The sequence below is a fragment of the Nerophis ophidion genome, linkage group LG24, assembly GCF_033978795.1.
Source record: "Nerophis ophidion isolate RoL-2023_Sa linkage group LG24, RoL_Noph_v1.0, whole genome shotgun sequence".
In the NCBI taxonomy this organism is placed as follows: Eukaryota; Metazoa; Chordata; class Actinopteri; order Syngnathiformes; family Syngnathidae; genus Nerophis; species Nerophis ophidion.
The window spans coordinates 12,571,745-12,585,945 of NC_084634.1; positions in this window are offsets into that span (position 1 = coordinate 12,571,745).

Sequence of the window (14,201 nt, forward strand, 5' to 3'; positions counted from 1 at the left end):
GCTCCAAGACAAAATTCTCCTAATTCTCAAAGTTCTCCTAATTTAAACTTTTTAAATCATAATTATAACTTTTTCTTCATAATTTTCATAGTTGTATCTAACAATTTTGACTTTTTATCTCATTATGATGTTTTATCCCATCATTTTGACTTTATATCTCAAATATGTATCTCAAAATTCTCCTAATTTCGACTTTTTTTATCATAATTATAACTTTTTCATCATAATTTTCATAGTTTTCTGAATTTTGACTTTCCATCTTTTTTTGACTTTTTATCTCATTATTATGTTTTATCCCATCAATTTGACCTTATATCTCATAAAAAATGTATCCCAAAATGCTCCTGATTCTCAAAGTTCTAATTTCGACTTTTTAAAATCATAATTATAACGTTTTCATCATAATTTTCATAGTTTTATCTCAATTATGAATTTGTATCTTATTTCAACTAATTCTCAAAGTACTCCCAATTTTTTATTTTTATTTTAACCTTTTCAAAGTTTTAAAATATTTTTTTCAAAATGTGGACTTTTTATTTCATTTCTGCTTTTGATCTCATGTTTTTCCCATCAATTTGACTTCAGCTCATGAATATCTATCTCAAAATGCTCCTAATTCTTAAACTTGTAATTTTGACTTTTTAGTCATAATTATAACGTTTTCACCATAATTTTCATAGTTTTAGGTAAATTTTTTTAATCACAATTTTAATTGTTTTCAAAATTTTGAGTTTTCATCTCTTTTTGACTTTTTATCTCATTATTATGATGTTTTATCCCATCATTTTGACTTTATATCTCACAAAAACGTATCACACAATTCTCCTAATTCTCAATTCTCCCAATTTTCATTTTTTTAAAATCATAATTGTAACTTTTTCATCATAATTTTCCTAGATTTTAAAAAATTTGGACGTTATCAAATTTCTACTTTTTATCTCATGTTTTATCCCATCAATTTGACTTTATCTCATGAATAATTATCTCAAAATTGCTCCTAATTCTTAAACTTCTCCTAATTTTGACTTTTTAGTCCTAATAACCTTTTCATCATCATTTTCAGTTTTATCTCAATTTTGACTTTTTATCTCAGAATTATGTTTCATCTCAGTTTGACATTGTATCTCATAAATATGTATCTCAACATTCTCCTAATTCTCAAAGTTCTAATTTTGACTTTTTAAATCATAATTATAAATTTTTCATCATAATATAATAGTTGTATCTAAAAATTTTGACTTTTTATCTCATTATGATGTTTTATCCCATCATTTTAACGTAATATCTCAAATATGTATCTAAAAACTCTCCTAATTTCAACTTTTTTTAATCATAATTATAACTTTTTCCTCATAATTTTCATAGTTTTCTGAATTTTGACTTTTCATCTAATTATTATGATGTTTTATCCCAGCAATTTGACTTTATATCTCATAAAAAATGTATCCCAAAATGCTCCTGATTCTCAAAGTTGTCCTAATTTCGACTTTTTAAATCATAATTATAACTTTTTCACCATAATTTTCATAGTCGTATCTCAATTTTGAATTGTTATCTTACTTCGACTAATTTTCAAAGTTCTCCCAATATTTATTTTTGTCATAATTGTAACCTCCAGAGCCTGGATTTGAACCCAGGACTGCAGGACCTTCGTATTGTGAGGCTCTGGATCTTTCTGTGTGGAGTTTGCATGTTCTCCCCGTGAATGCGTGGGTTCCCTCCGGGTACTCCGGCTTCCTCCCACTTCCAAAGACATGCACCTGGGGATAGGTTGATTGGCAACACTAAATTGGCCCTAGTGTGTAAATGTGAGTGTGAATGTTGTCTGTCTATCTGTGTTGGCCCTGCGATGAGATGGCGACTTGTCCAGGGTGTACCCCGCCTTCCGATTCCGATTGTAGCTGAGATAGGCGCCAGCGCCCCCCGCGACCCCGAAAGGGAATAAGCGGTAGAAAATGGATGGATGGATAATTGTAACCTTTTCAACAAAATTTTAAAAGTTTTTCAAAATTTGGACTTTTTATGTTTTATCCCATCAATTTGACTTTATCTCATGGATATGTATCTCTAAAATGCTCCTAATTCTTAAACGTTTCCTAATTTTGACTTTTTAGTTCTAATTATAACCTTTTCATCATCATTTTCATAGTTTTATCTGAATTTTGACTTTTTATCTCAGTATTATGTTTCATCCCAGTTTGACATTGTATCTCATAAATATGTATCTCAACATTCTCCTAATTCTCAAAGTTCTAATTTTGACTTTTTAAATCATAATTATAAATTTTTCATCATAATATAATAGTTTTATCTAAAAATTTTGACTTTTTATCTCATTATGATGTTTTATCCCATCATTTTAACGTTATATCTCAAATATGTATCTAAAAACTCTCCTAATTTCAACTTTTTTTAATCATAATTATAACTTTTTCATCATAATTTTCATAGTTTTCTGAATTTTGACTTTTCATCTAATTATTATGATATTTTATCCCCGCAATTTGACTTTATATCTCATAAAAAATGTATCCCAAAATGCTCCTGATTCTCAAAGTTGTCCTAATTTCGACTTTTTAAATCATAATTATAACTTTTTCACCATAATTTTCATAGTCGTATCTCAATTTTGAATTGTTATCTTACTTCGACTAATTTTTATTTTTGTCATAATTGTAACCTTTTCAACAAAATTTTAAAAGTTTTTCAAAATTTGGACTTTTTATCTCATGTTTTATCCCATCAATTTGACTTTATCTCATGGATATGTATCTCTCAAATGCTCCTAATTCTTAAACGTTTCCTAATTTTGACTTTTTAGTTCTAATTATAACCTTTTCATCATCATTTTCATAGTTTTATCTGAATTTTGACTTTTTATCTCAGTATTATGTTTCATCCCAGTTTGACATTGCATATATTACGTGACTGTGCCGGCACGCTGATTGTATGGCAGAAAAGCGGACATGACGGCAGGTTGTAGAGGACGCTAAAAGCAGTACCTTTAAGACACAATATTGTTGTCCGAGTGTAAATCGGGAGAAATTCAAAAGAATGGTTGCCCCGGTAGATTTTCGGGGGGTGGGGGGGGGGCACTGAAATTCGGGAGTCTCCTGGGAAAATGGTGAGGGTTGGCAAGTATTACAATTAGCGATGAATGCACCGCCGCTGTATAATACCGGCGGGCCAGCTCTAATGTTAATTTAATATTGTCTCAAGGGCCAAAATAAATTACATGGCGGGCCAAATTTGGCCCGCGGGCCAGAGTTTGACACCCATGATCTAAACTAAATGCAGTCTTTTTTCTACTGATATAATTTCCATAGCTTGTTTATACCAGTCAGTATGAGTTGGACTATCAACATCTATCCATTTATTTAATATTACCCTTTTTGTTATTATGCATATTAAAATAAATGCATTTTTACTCTTTGATGACACCTTACTAAATGGATGGATCTATCTTACTGTCCCCTTATTTTGAACTGTCCACCATGGTGGGGGCCAGAGCTTTCAGCCACTCCGCCCCCCATCTTTAGAACTCATTACCACCAGACCTTCGAAACTTAGACTCAGGCACGTGCACCCATAGGGCCCTATGGGTGCTTGAGCCCCTGCCCTTTTTTGCCTCGTCTTAAAAAGTGCCCTCTGCCTGTGTGTGTGTTTTTTTTCTTTAAACAACATTAATAAATTCCTGTTAGGGATGTAAAAAAACAAAAACAACGGTACAAAAACTCCACGTTTTCTTGTAATACCGGGTTGTATTAGAGAGAGAGAGAGGGCGAGTGAGTGAGTGAGAGAAGGAGAGGAGAGAGAGCCAATTGCGGCCTGAGGAGACGTGACAGCGGAGCAACTTGAACATGTGAGTTATGGTCTAGTCGCCGTCCACTTATTCAGCATCTAATATGGGTAATAGTTCAGAAAAACGCTGTATTTTTCTATTAATAAATGTGCTGTTTCTGTTTTTGCCGGACGTCGGAGCACAGCGCTTCAATTGAGCACGGCACATATATTCCGCACGGAGCAGAGCGGATCGTACGGGACAGAAAGTAGTGTACAAAATACAAAAAAAAAAACACCGGGTTAATTTTCAAAATAAAATGCACTGTGTTTACGGAGGATCACATTTCTCTCACAGTAGAGGTTTAGATATAAAGTTGTATTGCGTTTCAGTTGTTTAAGTCTGAGCATTAAGTGAGAAAGACCATAAAATACAACTTGATGGTGTTTTCATCAAGTTAAGGGAAGGACAGATTTTCACATTTTATTATAAAAAAAATTTCCGAAGTTCATGTTGCACTGTTAAATGTTTAATATTAAAGTGCTTATCTTTAACAATAAATAGCCTAATAATAAACCGGTGTTTCTTTGCTTTTCATGTCTTCCAAGCCTATGATAATGTGAATTAACTCATTATGACAATAATTTGTTGACACAAAAGAAATGGCAATCACTTTTACCTACAAAGGACACACAGCTAAGTAGTTATCTTCCTATTAGCAAATTTAATTTTACATTCATTTCCATATTGTGTAAAGGACCAAAAATACATTTCCTGCCCTTTTCTAACTTTGAGCCCATGCCCCTCTAAAATCATGTGCACGTCCCTGCTTAGACTCAATATCCCTCCTTTAATCAAGACTCAAAACACAGCTATTCCTGACTGCTTATTCACTGTAAATCTTATCGATCTTTGTGGTTGCTGTTTTTATCCAATTGATTTTGTTGACCTACTCAGCGGCCTAGTGGGTAGTCTGCCTGCAGTGAGATCGGTTTGTTTGTGAGTTCAAACCCAGGCCGAGTCATACCAGAGACTATAAAAATGGGACCCATTGCCACTCAGCATCAAGGGTTGGAATTGGGGGTTAAATCACCTAAAATGATTCCCGGGCGCGGCAACCGCTGCTGCTCACTGCTCCCCTCACCTCCCAGGGGGTGAACAAGTGGATGGGTCAAATGCAGAGGACACATTTCACCACACCTCGTGTGTGTGTGTGACAATCTTTGGTACTTTATATTTATTGTTTTGATTTTGTACGGTGTCCTTGAGTGCCCAGAAGGGGGCCTTGTAAGTCAAATGTGTTATTTTTATTATTATTATTATTATTATTATTATATTCATCTTGTGGTTTAAAATTTTATCTCATAATTTCGACTTTTTTTTCCCCATAATTATGAGTTTTATCTCATTATTTCGACGGCTTTACCTCATAATTATGACTTATTGAATTTTTTGTCATAATTATAAATTTCATCTGATCATTTCGACTTTTTATCTCATAAATATGACCTTTTCCATAACTGTGACTTTAACTAAATTTTCACTTTCATGATTTTGACTTTTTATCTCATAACTATGACTATTTTTTTTTTTTTTTTAATCACAATTATGTATAATGTTCATATCATTATTGACGACTTTACTTCATAATTATGACTTTTATCATTTAATTTGTGTCATAATTACAATTTTCATCTGATCATTCCGACTTTTATCTCATAATTACGACTTTTTTCATGACTGTTACTGACTAAATTTTCACTTTATCTCATGATTGACTTTTCAGCTCATAATTACGACTATTATTAATTAAAAACATCTTTCACAATTGTAATTTTCATATCATTATTTCAACGACTTTCCCTCATAATTATAGTTATAGTTTCATTTTTTGTCATAATTATCATTTTTATCTGACTTTTTCCATAACTGACTAACTAAATGTGTCCTTTATCTCATGATTTAGATTTTATCTCATAGTTTTGACTATTATTAATTCAAAAAAAAAATCACAATAATAATTTTCATATTTCAATGACTTTACCTCATAATTATGAATTTTATCATTTAATTTTTTTGTCATAATTATAATTTTTAAATGATCATTTCGACTTTTTATCTTATAATTATGACTTTTTCCATAACTGACTTGAACTAAATTTGTCCTTTATCTCATAGTTTTGACTATTATTAATTAAAAAAAAATCACAATAATCATTTTCATAATTCAATAACTTTACCTCATAATTATGACTTTTATCATTTCATTTTTTGTCAAAATTATAATTTTCATCTGATCATTTCGACTTATGTCATAATTATGACTTTTTCCATAACTGACTTGACCTAAATTTTCACTTTTTCATGATTTCGACTTTTTATCTCATGATTACGACTATTATTAATAAAAAAATATATTAAAAAAAATCACAATTCTAGTTTTCATATTATTTTGACGACTTTATCTCAAAATTATGACTTTTATCATTTAATTTTGTGTCATAATTATAATTTTCATCTGATCATTTCGACTTTTAATCTCATAAATATGACCTTTTCCATAACTGTGACTTTAACAAAATTTTCACTTTATTTCGTGATTTCGACTTTTTAATCTCATATTTATGAGTATTATTAATTAAAACATTTTCACAATTATAATGTTCATATCATTTTGACGACTTTACCTCATAATTATGACTCATTTAATTTTATGTCATAATTATAATTTTCATCTGACCATTTCGACTTTTTATCTCATAAATATGACCTTTTCCATAACTGTGACTTTAACTAAATGTTCACTTTATCTCGTGATTTCGACTTTTTATCTCATAATTATGACTATTATTAATTAAAACATTTTTTCACAATTATAATGTTCATATCATTTTGACGACTTTACCTCATAATTAGGACTTTTATCATTTAATTTTGTGTCATAATTATAATTTTCATCTGACCATTTCGACTTTTTATTTCATAATTATGACTTTTTCCATAACTGACTAACTAAATGTGTCCTTTATCTCATGATTCTGACTTTTTATCTCATAATTATGATTAATTATTAAAAACATTTTTCACAATTATCATTTTCATATCATTATTTTGACGACTTTACCTCATAATTATGAGTTTTATAGTTTCATTTTTTGTCATAATTATAATTTTTAAATGATCATTTTGACTTTTTATCTCATAATTATGACTTTTTCCATAATTGACTTTAACTAAATTTGTCCTTTATCTCATGATTTTGACTTTTTATCTCATAGTTTTGACTATTATTAATAAAATAAAAAAATCGAAATAATAATTTTCATATTTCGATGACTTTACCTCATAATTATGACTTATTTCATTTTTTGTCATAGTTATAATTTCCATCTGATCATTTCGATTTATGTCATAATTATGACTTTTTCCATTACTGACTTTACCTAAATGTTCACTTTCTCATGATTTCGACTTTTTATCTCATAATTACGACTATTATTAATAAAAAATAAAAAAATAAACTACAATTCTTATTTTCATATCATTATTTCGATGACTTTACCTCACAATTATGACTTTTATAATTTAAATGTTGTGTCTTAATTATAATTTTCATCTGATTATTTTGACTTTTTATGTCGTAATGATGACTTTTTCCATAACTGTGACTTTAACTAAATTTTTACTTTATCACATGATTTGACTTTGTATCTCATAATTATGACTATTATTAAATAAAAACATCATTCACAATTATAATTGTCACATCATTTTTTCGACGACTTTACCTCATAATTATGATTGGTATAATTTCATTTTTGTCATAATTATAATTTTCATCTAATCATTTCGACTTTTCATCTCATAATTTCTGAGCTGCTACCTTACCGTGGTAGAGGAGTTTGCGTGTCCCAATGATCCTAGGAGCTATGTTGTCTGGGGGTTTTCATGCCCCCTGGTAGGGTCTCCCAAGACAAACAGGTCCTAGGTGAGTGATCAGACAAAGAGCAGCTCAAAGACTTCTATGGAATTACAACGAAATGAACCCAGATTTCCCTCGCCCGGACGTGGGTCACCGGGGCCCCGCTCTGGAGCCAGGCCCGGAGTTGGGGCACGATGGCGAGCGCCTGGTGGTCGGGCCTGTTCCCATGGGGCCCGGCCGGGCACAGCCCGAAGAGGCAACGTGGGTCATCCCTCAAATGGGCTCACCACTCATAGGAGGGGCCATAGAGGTCGGGTGCATTGTGAGCTGGGCGGCAGCCGAAGGCAGGGCACTTGGCGGTCCGATCCTCGGCTACAGAAGCTAGCTCTTGGGACGTGGAACGTCACCTCACTGGGGGGGAAGGAGCCTGAGCTAGTGCGCGAGGTAGAGAAGTTCCGGCTGGATATAGTCGGACTCACCTCGACGCACAGCAAGGGCTCTGGAACCAGTTCTCTCGAGAGGGACTGGACCCTCTTCCACTCTGGCGTTGCCGGCAGTGAGAGGCGACGGGCTGGGGTGGCAATTCTGGTTGCCCCCCGGCTCAAAGCCTGTACGTTTGAGTTCAACCCAGTGGACGAGAGGGTAGCTTCCCTTCGCCTTCGGGTGGGGGGACGGGTCCTGACTGTTGTTTGTGCTTACGCACCAAACAGCAGTTCAGAATACCCACCCTTTTTGGGTACACTCGAGGGAGTACTGGAAAGTGCTCCTCCGGGTGATTCCCTTGTCCTACTGGGAGACTTCAACGCTCATGTTGGCAACGACAGTGAAACCTGGAGAGGCGTGATTGGGAAGAATGGTCGCCCGGATCTAAACCCGAGTGGTGTTTTGTTATTGGACTTTTGTGCTCGTCACAGTTTGTCGATAACAAACACCATGTTCAAACATAAGGGTGTCCATATGTGCACTTGGCACCAGGACACCCTAGGCCGCAGTTCCATGATCGACTTTGTAGTTGTGTCATCGGATTTGCGGCCTTATGTTTTGGACACTCGGGTGAAGAGAGGGGCGGAGCTTTCTACCGATCACCACCTGGTGGTGAGTTGGCTGCGATGGTGGGGGAGGATGCCGGACCGACCTGGCAGGCCCAAACGCATTGTGAGGGTCTGCTGGGAACGTCTGGTAGAGTCTCCTGTCAGAGAGAGTTTCAATTCACACCTCCGGGAGAACTTTGAACATGTCACGAGGGAGGTGCGGGACATTGAGTCCGAGTGGACCATGTTCCGAACCTCTATTGTCGAGGCGGCTGATTGGAGCTGTGGCCGCAAGGTTGTTGGTGCCTGTCGTGGCGGTAATCCCAGAACCCGTTGGTGGACACCAGCAGTGAGGGATGCCGTCAAGCTGAAGAAGGAGTCCTATCGGGTTCTTTTGGCTCATAGGACTCCGGAGGCAGTGGACGGGTACCGACGGGCCAAGCGGTGTGCAGCTTTAGCGGTCGCGGAGGCAAAAACTCGGACATGGGAAGAGTTCGGGGAAGCCATGGAAAACGACTTCCGGACGGCTTCGAAGCGATTCTGGACCACCATACGGCGCCTCAGGAAGGGGAAGCAGTGCACTATCAACACCGTGTATGGTGCGGATGGTGTTCTGCTGACTTCGACTGCGGATGTTGTGGATCGGTGGAGGGAATACTTCGAAGACCTCCTCAATCCCACCAACACGTCTTTCTTTGAGGAAGCGGTGCCTGGGGAATCTGTAGTGGACTCTCCTATTTCTGGGGCTGAGGTCGCTGAGGTAGTTAAAAAGCTCCTTGGCGGCAAGGCCCCGGGGGTGGATGAGATCCGCCCGGAGTTCCTTAAGGCTCTGGATGCTGTGGGGCTGTCTTGGTTGACAAGACTCTGCAGCATCGCGTGGACATCGGGGGCGGTACCTCTGGATTGGCAGACCGGGGTGGTGGTCCCTCTCTTTAAGAAGGGGGACCGGAGGGTGTGTTCCAACTATCGTGGGATCACACTCCTCAGCCTTCCCGGTAAGGTTTATTCAGGTGTACTGGAGAGGAGGCTTCGCCGGATAGTCGAACCTCGGATTCAGGAGGAACAGTGTGGTTTTCGTCCTGGTCGTGGAACTGTGGACCAGCTCTATACTCTCGGCAGGGTTCTTGAGGGTGCATGGGAGTTTGCCCAACCAGTCTACATGTGCTTTGTGGACTTGGAGAAGGCATTCGACCGTGTCCCTCGGGAAGTCCTGTGGGGAGTGCTCAGAGAGTATGGGGTATCGGAATGTCTTATTGTGGCAGTCCGCTCTCTGTATGATCAGTGTCAGAGCTTGGTCCGCATTGCTGGCAGTAAGTCGGACACGTTTCCAGTGAAGGTTGGACTCCGCCAAGGCTGTCCTTTGTCACCGATTCTGTTCATAACTTTTATGGACAGAATTTCTAGGCGCAGCCAAGGCGTTGAGGGGTTCCGGTTTGGTGGCCACGGGATTAGGTCTCTGCTTTTTGCAGATGATGTAGTCCTGATGGCTTCATCTGGCCGGGATCTTCAGCTCTCACTGGATCGGTTCGCAGCCGAGTGTGAAGCGACCGGAATGAGAATCAGCACCTCCAAGTCCGAGTCCATGGTTCTCGCCCGGAAAAGGGTGGAGTGCCATCTCCGGGTTGGGGAGGAGACCCTGCCCCAAGTGGAGGAGTTCAAGTACCTAGGAGTCTTGTTCACGAGTGGGGGAAGAGTGGATCGTGAGATCGACAGGCGGATCGGTGCGGCGTCTTCAGTAATGCGGACGTTGTATCGATCCGTTGTGGTGAAGAAGGAGCTGAGCCGGAAGGCAAAGCTCTCAATTTACCGGTCGATCTACGTTCCCATCCTCACCTATGGTCATGAGCTTTGGGTCCTGACCGAAAGGATAAGATCACGGGTACAAGCGGCCGAAATGAGTTTCCTCCGCCGGGTGGCGGGGCTCTCCCTTAGAGATAGGGTGAGAAGCTCTGCCATCCGGGAGGAACTCAACGTAAAGCCGCTGCTCCTCCACATCGAGAGGAGCCAGATGAGGTGGTTCGGGCATCTGGTCAGGATGCCACCCGAACGCCTCCCTAGGGATGTGTTTAGGGCACGTCCAGCTGGTAGGAGGCCACGGGGAAGACCCAGGACACGTTGGGAAGACTATGTCTCCCGGCTGGCCTGGGAACGCCTCGGGATCCCCCGGGAAGAGCTAGACGAAGTGGCTGGAGATAGGGAAGTCTGGGCTTCCCTGCTTAGGCTGCTGCCCCCGCGACCCGACCTCGGATAAGCGGAAGATGATGGATGGATGGATGGATCTCATAATTATGACCTTTTTCATAACTGTGACTTTAAATACATTTTCACTTTATCTCATCATTTTGACTTTTTATCTCAAATTTATAACTGTTAATAATTTAAAAAATGTTTTACAATTATAATTTTCATATCAATATTTCAACAACTTTACCTCATAACTATGACTTTTATAATTTGTCATAATTATAATTTTCATCTGATAATTTAGACTTTTTATCTCATTACTTTTTCCATAACTTGACTAACTAAATTTTCACTTTATCTCGGGATTTTGAATTTTTATCTCATAATTATGACTATTAATTAAAAACATTTTTCACAATTATAGTCATATCATAATTTACTTTTTTCAACTTTTTAACTTGTAATATCGACTTTTTTCCCCCAAAATTGTGAGTTTCATCTCATAATTGACTTTTATCATTTCAACTTTTTTTTCAAAATTTCTATTTTCACATGATTTGACTTTGACCTGGCTGTACCCCTCCTTCCGCCCAAATGCAGCTGAGATAGGCTCCAGCATCCCCGGCCACCCCAAAAAGGACAAGCGGCATAAAAAATGGATGGGTGGATGGATAAATTCTACTATTGTATTGTACTATTGTATCTCCTCTTCCTCCTATCCAGGAGATCGCAAAAAGCCGCTGCCTGACCAGGGCTCAGAAAATCTGCAGACTCCTTCCCCTCCCACCAAGGACTGTTTTCACTGCCGGACTCTAGAAAGATGTCCCGCAGCCTCCAAAGTAGAACCTCCAGGTTCTGTAACAGCTTTTTCCCTCAGGCCGTAAGGCTCTTAAACGCATCATAATTAAATTATCCCCTCAACTCCCCACAAAATGGATTAACTCGCTGGAATAAGATGGACAATATAACATACATCCATAAACGTGGATGCATGTGAAAAAGTGCAATATATTTATCTGGACAGTAATCTAATCTATTTATTTACTTATATATATTTATTTAATTCAAATATATGTATTTATATATATTTATTTAGTTATATATGCACCTTATTTTTTTTTCATCCTGCACTACCATGAGCTTATGTAACCAAATTTCATTCTTATCTGTGCTGAAAAGTTGAAATTTGAAAGACAATAAAAAGGAAGTCTAAGTCTAAGTCAATGTCAAAATGTAGTTTTTTGTGTCTCATAATTTCAACTTTTCATCTCACAATCGGGGACTTACCGTTGGAGTTGCTGCGTTCTCGGGGTGGCAAAGCTGCGATGCTTGGCGTGTTCTCACAGACTCTGAAGACCAGGCAGGAAGCGGCAGGAGCGGCGTGCAGATCAGCATCAATTTTAATTCCACAAGGCGAGGCAAAAATACAAAAACTAAGACGTAAGCAGAAAAAAACGAAAACAGTGAAAGTCTGAAGCAGGGCAAAAAAAACACCAAGTGTGGCAAAAAGAAGTAAATAAAGATGGCGTCGAGTGAGCATTGATCCAGCGACTAGAGCTGCGTGATTGAGGGATACAAAGCTGAGTGATCAACTCAGAAGACAGGTGGGAAGACTAATCATGCAGAGAAAACAGGTGTGTCCATTCAGGGTCCAAGGCAACAAGACAAGAAAACAGAGGAAGAAGCGCTGAGGACAAAACAAAACACTAATCTGCAAAAAAATAACCAAAACACAAATCTAAAATTGTGCATAAATATTGCATATGTTGTGTGTTTTACATATAAAAACAACACAATTTTATTAAAAAAAAAAAAATAGCATAAAAGAAACGAAAAAAATAACAAAAAAACATGATTTTTTTTTTTTTTTAAACTGTAATCGATTGATTGATTTGAAGTTGATCGCAAGATTTGAGCGAGGAAAGTCAAAATAAAAATGTATTACTTACTTTCATGAGTGGGAGCCATTTAGATCCCTGGGAATCTTAGGGGCGTTTTTTTTTTTTTTATCTTAAACTGACTTTGCTCCCAAAAAAAAATATTTATAATCACTGTTGTTAATGATTGAGCTACAATTACATCACATCAAATGTTGTACTTAGAATAATTTCAATATACATTGCAATTTAAAAATATTGCATATTTGTGCAGTTGCCATTAATAATAGGGTTTTGACAAAAAGGGCAAACATAAGAAATAAAAATGAAAAAAAAAAAGCTATATATATATATATATATATATATATATATATATATATATATATATATATAAAAGTATTTAGTCAGCCACCAATTGTGCAAGTTCTCCCACTTAAAATGATGACAGAGGTCTGTAATTTTCATCATAGGTACACTTCAACTGTGAGAGACAGAATGTGAAAAAAAATCCAGGAATTTACATTGTAGGAATTTTAAATAATTTATTTGTAAATTATGGTGGAAAATAAGTATTTAGTCAACCATTCAAAGCTCTCACTGATGGAAGGAGGTTTTGGCTCAAAATCTCACGATACATGGCCCCATTCATTCTTTCCTTAACACGGATCAGTCGTCCTGTCCCCTTAGCAGAAAAACAGCCCCAAAGCATGATGTTTCCACCCCCATGCTTCACAGTAGGTGTGGTGTTCTTGGGATGCAACTCAGTATTCTTCTTTCTCCAAACACGACAAGTTGAGTTTATACCAAAATGGATACATGGATGATACAGCAGATGATTGGGAGAATGTCATGTGGTCAGATGAAACCAAAATAGAACTTTTTGGTATAAACTCAACTCGTTGTGTTTGGAGGAAGAAGAATACTGAGTTGCATATATATATATATATATACACACACACACATATATAAAGTAGATTTTGTCAGGTGTAGGAATATTTCTGATACGTTTTCCTTTAAAGGGGAACATTATCACAATTTCAAAAGGGTTAAAAACAATAAAAATCAGTTCCCAGTGCCTTGTTTTATTTTTCGGAGTTTTTTTTCAAAATTTTACACCTCCTGGATTATCCCTAAAAAAAGCTTTAAAGTTCATGATTTTCGCTATTTGTGATGCGACTGCCCATTTCCCTGTGACGTCATACAGGGCTGCCAATACAAACAACATGGCGGTTACCACAGCAAGATATAGCGACATTAGCTCGGATTCAGACTCGGATTTCAGCGGTTTAAGCGATTCAACAGATTACGCATGTATTGAAACAGATGGTGGGAGTATGGAGGCAGATAGCGAAAACGAAATTGAAGAAGAAATTGAAGCTATTGAGCGGATAGCTATTGACGCTATT